The 8122-nt window shown below is 53.6% G+C and overlaps 1 long non-coding RNA gene across 1 annotated transcript; it reads left to right on the forward strand.

Moving 5' to 3' along the window:
- Positions 1-4948: 4948 nt before the first annotated feature.
- LOC109391689 (uncharacterized) lies at positions 4949-7841 on the forward strand. Its single transcript, XR_002125890.1, has 2 exons — positions 4949-6704; positions 6791-7841. It is a non-coding gene; the product is annotated as an uncharacterized LOC109391689 (long non-coding RNA).
- The last annotated feature ends 281 nt before the right edge of the window (positions 7842-8122 follow it).

Consider the following 8122-nt stretch of genomic DNA (forward strand, 5'->3'; position numbering starts at 1 on the left):
TGGGGGTCCCGGGGGCGCGGCGGGAACGCGGACGCCGCTCCGCCAGGTCTGGGAGGAGCCCCGCCGGGAGGCAGCTGTTGGGAACGATCCCGGGGGGGGGGGGGGGGGTGCTGCGGCCCGCGGGGCTTCAGCGTCAGCCAGTCCCGAGGTCGCCCGTCCAGGGGTCGCCCGTCCCGGGGGCGCACTGGCCGAGGTCGCACTGCCCCCGTGTCGCCCCAGCTTGGGCAGTGTTGGCGGCGCCCCGGGCTCCGAGGGTTGAGAGCGCGTCGCCAGGAGAAGCTCCCTGTAGATGCACTCCAGGCTCCGGGCGCTTCGGGAGCAAGCTGAACCCCACTGGAGTTTCTCCCCTCGGACCTGACGGCCTGGGCCCCATGCGCTGCCTCCATCAGCCCCCGATCGCCCACTGGCCTTGGGGCGCTGGCTGAACAACGGGAACTCTAGAGGGGAGGTCTGCCTGCAAGGGGGGGGGGGGAGAAACCTGATGTCCTGCTGGAGAGGAACCCACTCAGCAGGACGCTGGTGGGGGGCTGGGTGAGCCCCGAGCGATCTATGCGCTGATGGTGCAGGTCACACAGGACCAGAGCTTCTGCAGCCTCGGGGGTCCCTGGAAGGACTGGGACGTCCTCACAAGACAAAAGTAGGGCCGAGGCCTTGGGAGGGGCTGGGAGAAAGCCGTCCTGGAGCTTAGCCCCACCAGCTAGGCCACCAGGGACGAGCTCTCACACGGTGACATGGAGAGGAGCCTTTAGCAGCGAGGGAAGAAGGGACCTCCCAAGCTGTGGAGCAGCCAGTGTGGCCGCCCAGGCCCCAGGGACTGAGACACCGCAGAGGCAGGTTCCACGTCACGCCCACCCAGCCGGTGCAGGGCCCCTGCCTCTTGCACTGAAGCTCTGGGGCTCCCAGGCCGGGAGCTTCCCAGCATCATGTCTTAGTGAGGCTGCCGCTGACTATCCTTTCTGCAGATTTCTGCTTCTCCTTACCCAACTTGCCCCCACGACCATCTCTTCCCAGCTCTGTTTTTCTTTCTAGCATGCATTATCTAGTATACAACATTGACTTTTTAGTCCCAATTAGAGTGTAAGGCCCTACCGGCAGATGATTTGGTCTGTTTTGTTTACTGCTGAAACCAAAACCTCAAAGAGTTGCTGGCACCATGCGTATCATTTCAGAGACTAAATTCATATATCAGGGCCACGCTACCAACAACTCAGGCAAAGCTTTTCCCAACACCATTTAGTCCCATCTCACTCTGGACTCTCTCTACTCAGTTCAAACCTCAATTATATCACAGATTCATTTGCAGTGTCGGTTTGTTTGTTTTTTTAATGTTTCTCCCCCATTCAACCATGAAAGCCTCCTACTTGGGCACAAATTTTTATTTATTTTTTTAAAGATTTTTTTATTGGGGAAGAGAACATTGTGTTTTTCCAGAACTCATCAGCTCCAAGTCAAGTTGTTGTCTTTCAGTCTTAGTTGTGGAGGGCGCAGCTCAGCTCCAAGTTCAGTCGCAGCTTTCAATCTAGTTGCGGGGGCGTAGCACACCGCCCCATGCGGGAGTCAAACCGGAAACCTTGTTAGGAGCACTTGTTAGTGGCCACCTGTTGGCAACTCAGTGGCAGCTCAGCTCGGGCGCAGCCCACTGGCCCATGTAGGAATCAAACCGGCAACCCTGTTGCTTAGAGCTCATGCTCTCATCAACGGAGCCACCCAGCTGGCCCCTACAAATTATTTTTAAAGAATGGCAACCATCTAATAATTATTCAATATTATATTGAATTCAGCAAGGCAGGACCAAGCTTCCATTTCACTGGACACTGAAGGAGGACACTGAGGGTCAGAGAGGATCAAAATCCCGGTACGGTGACCGCTAAACAAGCAGAACACAGACTCCGCTGTCCCAAAGCCTGGAGAGCATCCCCCCGCTCCTGCTGCCTACTCTCACTGTTGACCGGTCTCATTAGTCCGAAGGCAGAAACTTGGAGAACACGTGAATTTATTAGCAAGCTGTGATAAATGATACCATGGCCTTGGTTTCACTTTTATGCCCCTCAAAACAGTCCTACCCATCGCCTCATGTGATCAGTTCAAAGTGAAACGGATGGGAAGTTTTATGCAGCGGTGCAGCACGTAGGTTCTGGAGCCTGGCTTTGGGGTCCCACGCCTGGCTCTGTCACTTTTGTGTTACGTGATCTTGGGTTACGTAACCTCTCTCTGCCTTCGTTTCTCTATCTGTAAAATAGGGTTAATAGTACTTCTTACAGGTGTGTCTGAGGAGCAACTGAGTTAATGTTTGTAAAACATGTAGAGTGCCTGACACATAAGGGCGATGCAAGACTGAGCCTTTCTGCTGTTTTCCATGCAACAAACAGACAATAAGCAGCAGTACAAGCGACGCACGCAGCACGTGAGAGCACAGGACCCCTTGGCTTGCAGAAAGGAGCTTCTGAGGGTCTTGGTGTAGTCCCCCTTTCCTCTTCCTGTTTAGCTCCAGGGGTAACAGGCAATGAGCCACTTAAATGAAGGTGGCCCAGGCCGTCCACGAGCTTGCACAAGAAGGACAAGATGGACGGGACAGGCCTGGGTGCTGGGGACAGGATGTCACAGACCAGAATGTTCCAGAAACCTCAAGAAGGGCTAGGGGCCCCAGGTGTCATGCTGTCTGGACGCCTTGGGTGTCCTTAGTTTCTGTGTTTGTTTCTTTTTAAGCTTGTGGGGAAGGGTTGCCAGGTTCCCTATTTACCAGCCGCACAGTCTGGAATTCCTAGCTGGCCATCTAAATCTGTCGTTACAGGTCACCCCGCTTTCCAGGAGGCCGTGGTCCAGTCACTTTCCTCGTCCTGTCCTTGGTAGAGATGGCCCGAATGGACTCTGTCTTCCTGATGCTGCTCAGGCACCTGCAGTTGGCTGTGCCGGCTTCTCTGAGCTCTTTCTGAATTGTCACAGACACCCTGGGTGCAGCAGGCACAGGTGAGGCTATTCTGAGACAGGTGGCATGAAAGCCAACTCCTGCTGCTAGTGTACGTGAATGGTTATTACACAGCAACAACTGTCTTTGCGTAATTAAAGAAGGTGAATTAAAATTCAGTGTCACAATAACTGGGCCCCAGTGAATGGACGTGGTCTGCCTTATAAGACACACAGCCTCGTCAGTCCGCCTTTTCTAGAAGGTGCTCAGGCAGCAGAAGTTGGCGCTGCCCTGATCCACTGCTGCTTTAACGTGCCACCAACCTGGGGAGGCAGTTCTGTGTCAGGTTTTTACGTGACATTTATATGACATGAGCAATTTCTTATGTGACATCTACATGATAATACGGCAAACGGTTCTTAACCTTTTTAGATGGGAACGTAATGAATCTCTCTCCCTAGAAAAATATATACAATTTCCAGCCTGGGGAAGAGGAGGCTGAAGAGGTCAGGGAAATCCCTTTTAAAAATTATGTATTTACAGACAAAAATGTCTGCATGGAAATACATTGAAGTACACCCAAACTGGTAAGATTTCAGGTTTTTTGTTTTTGTGTTATTTTATGTAGTGAACAGTTATTTGAATAATAATTAAGAAAAAGAAAATGTTAACCTTGCTGAAGAACGAATGCTGTAGTTCCAAGAAGAAAGGAACAGGCTGACGCGTTGCTCCGTCGGTGGCGTTTTGGCTGCTGAGGCCCTGTCGCTGCCCCTGTGTCCTGGAGAAAGCCCTGCATGGCTCCTCTGCACGTGAACTTTCTCTGTAGACCCTGGTTGGCCCCACGGCCCCACCAAGTGATTTTTCCTCTTAAAGGAGACAGTTGTCAAAAAATGTGGGATTGTTGTTGTTGTTGTTGTTGTTGTTGTGTGTGTGTGTGTGTGTTTGTTTAACTTTATTTAGTGTGTTTTTCCCAGGACCCATCAGCTCCAAGTCAAGTTGTTGTCCTTCAATCTTAGCTGTGGAGGGCGCAGCTCAGCTCCAAGTCCAGTTGCCGTTTTCAATCTAGTTGCAGGGGGCGCAGCCCATCGTCCCATGGATGGGAGTCGAACTCGTGAGCACGCGCTCTAACCAACTGAGCCATCCGGCCGCTCAGCCGCAGCTCGGCTCAAGTCATTTTCTTCAATCTAGTTGCAGAGGGCGCAGCTCACTGGCCCATGTGGGAATCGAACCGGCAACCCTGTTGCTCAGAGCTCGCGCTCTAACCAACTGAGCCACCCAGCCGCCCATGTTCTTGTTTGTTTTTTAAAGGGAGCATCAGAAAGGGTCCCTCATTGCTTGGGAATGCAAAACGGAGCAGCCACTCTGAAAGAGAGCTTGGCCGCTTCCTACAAAACTAAATATTGCTCTTACCTTTTGACCCAGCAGTCACGTTCCTTGGTATTTACCCAAAGGAGCAGAAAACTTACAACCACACAAAAGCCTGCACGTGGACATTTACAGCAGCTTTAGTCATAATCGTCCAAACTTGGAAGCAGCCGAGATGTCCTTCAGTGGGTGATGGTTAAACACACTGTGTCCATTCAGACAGTGGAATATTATTCAGAGCTAAAAAGAAATGAGGCGTCAAGCCATGAAAAGACACAGAGTGCACTGACGTGCATATCACTGAGTGAGAGAAGCCAGCCTGCAAAGGCTGCCACATGACTCCAACTACATGGCGTCTGGAAAAGGCAAAACTATGGAGACAGGAAAAGAATCAGTGGTTGCCAGGGGCTGTGGGGGGAGAAGGGACGAACCGGGGGAGCCCAGAGGACGCGTAGGGCCATGAAACTACTCTGGATGGCGCTATAATGGTGGGTACACTGTCCAAACCCATAGAATGTCAGACATGGCGGGGGGAGGGCTCCCCACAAGGGGGGCTGCAGCGTCCTGGCAGCATGACAGCTGACTTCCTCCAGCAAGAGCCATGGTGGGAGAGGCAGCAAGGTGGCAGTCACATGCCTTTATGACCAGCCCCCAAACGCGCACCCTGTTATCCCCCCTTTCATTTAGCTGCTGGAAGCAGGACGTATGCATAGCTCACAGCCGAGTGGCAGGAGGACCGAAGAATCTGTGGACATGGCGCCCACTCAGCGGCTGCACTGGACTGTCTTTGTTTGGCAGGTCCAAGGTGACAGCTACTAGCCACATGTCACTACCGACCACTTGAAATGGGACTAGTCCAAAGTGACATGTGCTGTGAGTACAAAATACACATCCAATTTTGAAGACTTAGTATGAAGGTGTGAAATGTCTCGTAATAATGTTTTAAGTCCTGTTATAGCTGAAATGAGTGTGCCCTGCGTTTCTGCTGGAAGCACACGCTGCGTCTTGGTCTGGGTTTCCCGCCCAGCGGGAGCCTGCCCAAGCCTGAGCCGCCCGTCCTTCTGCTGAGGATTTGGCCTGAGTCCCCCACTTAGCTCTCCGCAGTGGCTGGGTCTGCATCTGAGCTTCTCCCGGGCACGGCGAGGGACCTCAACATATTTTTGGAGGCGGCAGTCTCTCAGAAGGTTGTGCGTTTGTGCGTGAAGTGGGAGGAAGCATTTCTTGGGGTGTGAACAAACAAGCCTTGGGGTGCTCTGGAAAACCACAGGGGTGCAGAGGCCAGGGCCCCGCGGGGGAGGGAGGTTGCATGCTCCACGTGCCTGGTGTGTTCACAGAACAGACTGCGATGACAGAGGCAGAAACTGTGCTGATGGGTCTACAAGCCAAGGAACGCCAAGGCTGCTGGCGCCCACCAGAGCTGCGGAGGCGCGAGAGGGACCCTCCCACGGAGCCTGCAGAGGGAGCGGCCCTGCGACCCCTGGTCTCGGCAGTGTGGTGGCTAGAACTCAGGAGAGTGGGCTGGAAGCCCCCACGACTGTGGTCCTGTGTTACGGTGGCCCCAGGACGTTAATATACACACGTCTCAGAGGTCACTACAGGGTGTGGCTCCAGGCTGTGGCTGAGGGTGGACCCGATCTGGACAGACTGGCAACATTTTCACGTGGGCCCGGCAGGCATCAGGGGACAAATACTAGATTCAGTGACCACCCAGCTCAGAGCCTCCTCAGGGACAGTTGCAAACCGAAGCAAACAAGAACGCACTTAGCACATTTTCTGGATTTCTGTGCTCGAAAGTGACGCAAGGAAGGTGTGGTCTGGAGCGGCCTCAGCAGGGAAGGGAGGTAGCTGAGTTTCAGTTCCAGCACCATCATGAGACATGGCGCATTCTTTAAAGGGCCGTTCCAAGCTCTTGGCGTATGTGTTGAAAGCATTGCTTTTTACCTCGAAAGATACAGACCGCGGCTGGGTGCACACTGGCATTCCTGGGAGGCTGTGACAAAGGACCAGCGACCAGGCGGCTGACAACAACAGGAGTTCACCTCTCACCGTCCTGGAGGCCGGAAGCACAGCCTCCCTCTGGAGGGGACGTCCTCCTGCCTCTCCCAGCCTCCGGGCGGCCACACGCCTTGGCGCCCTCAGCTTCCAGATATCCACTCGGCCTCGGCTTCTCTTGTCACGTGGCTGTCTTCTCGGGGTGGCTCTCTTGTCCTCTGCTAATAAGGACACCTGTCATCTTGGATTTGGGGCCACCGTGCTCAGTGTGACCTCATCTGAACTAGTCACATCTGCGATGACCTTATTTCTAAACAAGGTCACCTTCTGAGGTCCTGAGGGTTGGGGAAGAAGGTTCGATCCAAAACACACACCTCAAGCACCCCCTTCTTTCATTCTTCCTTTCTCGTGACTGGGGTTCTCACCTGGACAAAGGGCAAAGGTGAGGCGGGCAGAGTGTGTGGGGGGGAGGGGCGGGAGGACTAGGAGCTGCTTCCCAGGCTGATTTGATTTTGCCTCTATTTTTAGGCCTGAAGTAGGAGTTGGCAGCCCTCGAAGCTGGAACCGGGCGCCCTGGCTTCTCTTTGGCCAAACCCACTTCTTGGCACTGTTTTCCGGGAGCGGACCCGGCCTCTGAGCCAGTGGGGCTGGGAGAGGAGCTGGGAGAGTCTCCGCCAGCTGCTGCCCATGGCCCTGGGCCGAGAGGAGCCGGGCTGGCGGGGCGGCGGCCTGGGCCCTGACGCGGGCACCCCTCCGCCTTCCACCCACCCGCCAGCAGGACAGGGCGCCGCTTCCAGCTTAGAAAGCGTGACCTTATCAACGCCATCAGATACTACTGGTGCTAGTGTTCAAGTGGAAAGACTTCAAAGTGAAACTTAAGCACCACCTTTGGGACGCGAAGCCAAGCTTTCGGCATCTGGTGGGGAGCGGGGGGCAGAAAGGATGGAGAGACCCGTCATTGTCTTCTCACTAAACAAAGAATGACGTTATGCGGGGGCAACGTCTGAGGTTTCACTGAACTCGGAAAGCAAGCCAGATGGGACCCACCTCTCTCCTCCCACCTGGACTCTAGAAGATTGCAGCGAGGCATTCCGGGAAATGAGGAATTCCCAGGGCGCAAGCATCTCCGTGGATAACCGGTCACAAGTCGCCCTTTAAGAGTGCCGTCCATTACAGATGGCGTCTGTGGCATACATGGCACCTCTTCCTGCTGACCCGAAGAGATGCTAACCACATGAAAATAGTGTTTGTTATTTATCAGGCTGATTTCTCTAAACTTGCTGTGCCACCCTGTGATGTCATTCCAGAGCACTAAGGTGCATTGGCTGGCTGGGCCCACTCTAATGGCCCCAGGCTGCCTCGTCACTGTTTAGGGAAATGTCCTTTTATCTTAACTTTTCTTCCTCTTCGTTATTAGCCTGACAGTTACCGCTTGTTGTGTAATCAATACCTCTCCTCTTACCCCTGAATTTCCTCGTTCTAATCTGCACTGAATGTTAGAATCGGGCCTTAAATACTCGTGAGTTGTCCCTGTGTGAACGGCCCAGCTATGCTTAGGTGAGTAAAATGACTGACCTTGCACCTGAACTTGGAGGCTTCTTTTTTAATTATTCACAGAGATATTTTCTGTCCACCTCTTAATTCTGGGCTGCGTTTCGGAGAGCTGTCTTATCAGGGCCTCTCAGAGAGGACAGGTACACGTAGCGAAAACAGGGTTCATGTGTTGTCTTTGCCAACAGAAAGGGAAAGAAGGATGTTTTGGGTGATTTCAAGCGCTTGCCACTCAAACCCCATGTCAGATTGAGGAGTCATTAATTCAATCCACACTTACTTAGTGAGTGCTCACCGCCTGCCCCTGTG

Source organism: Hipposideros armiger, unplaced genomic scaffold (genome assembly GCF_001890085.2).
Source record: "Hipposideros armiger isolate ML-2016 unplaced genomic scaffold, ASM189008v1 scaffold_299, whole genome shotgun sequence".
Taxonomy (NCBI): domain Eukaryota; kingdom Metazoa; phylum Chordata; class Mammalia; order Chiroptera; family Hipposideridae; genus Hipposideros; species Hipposideros armiger.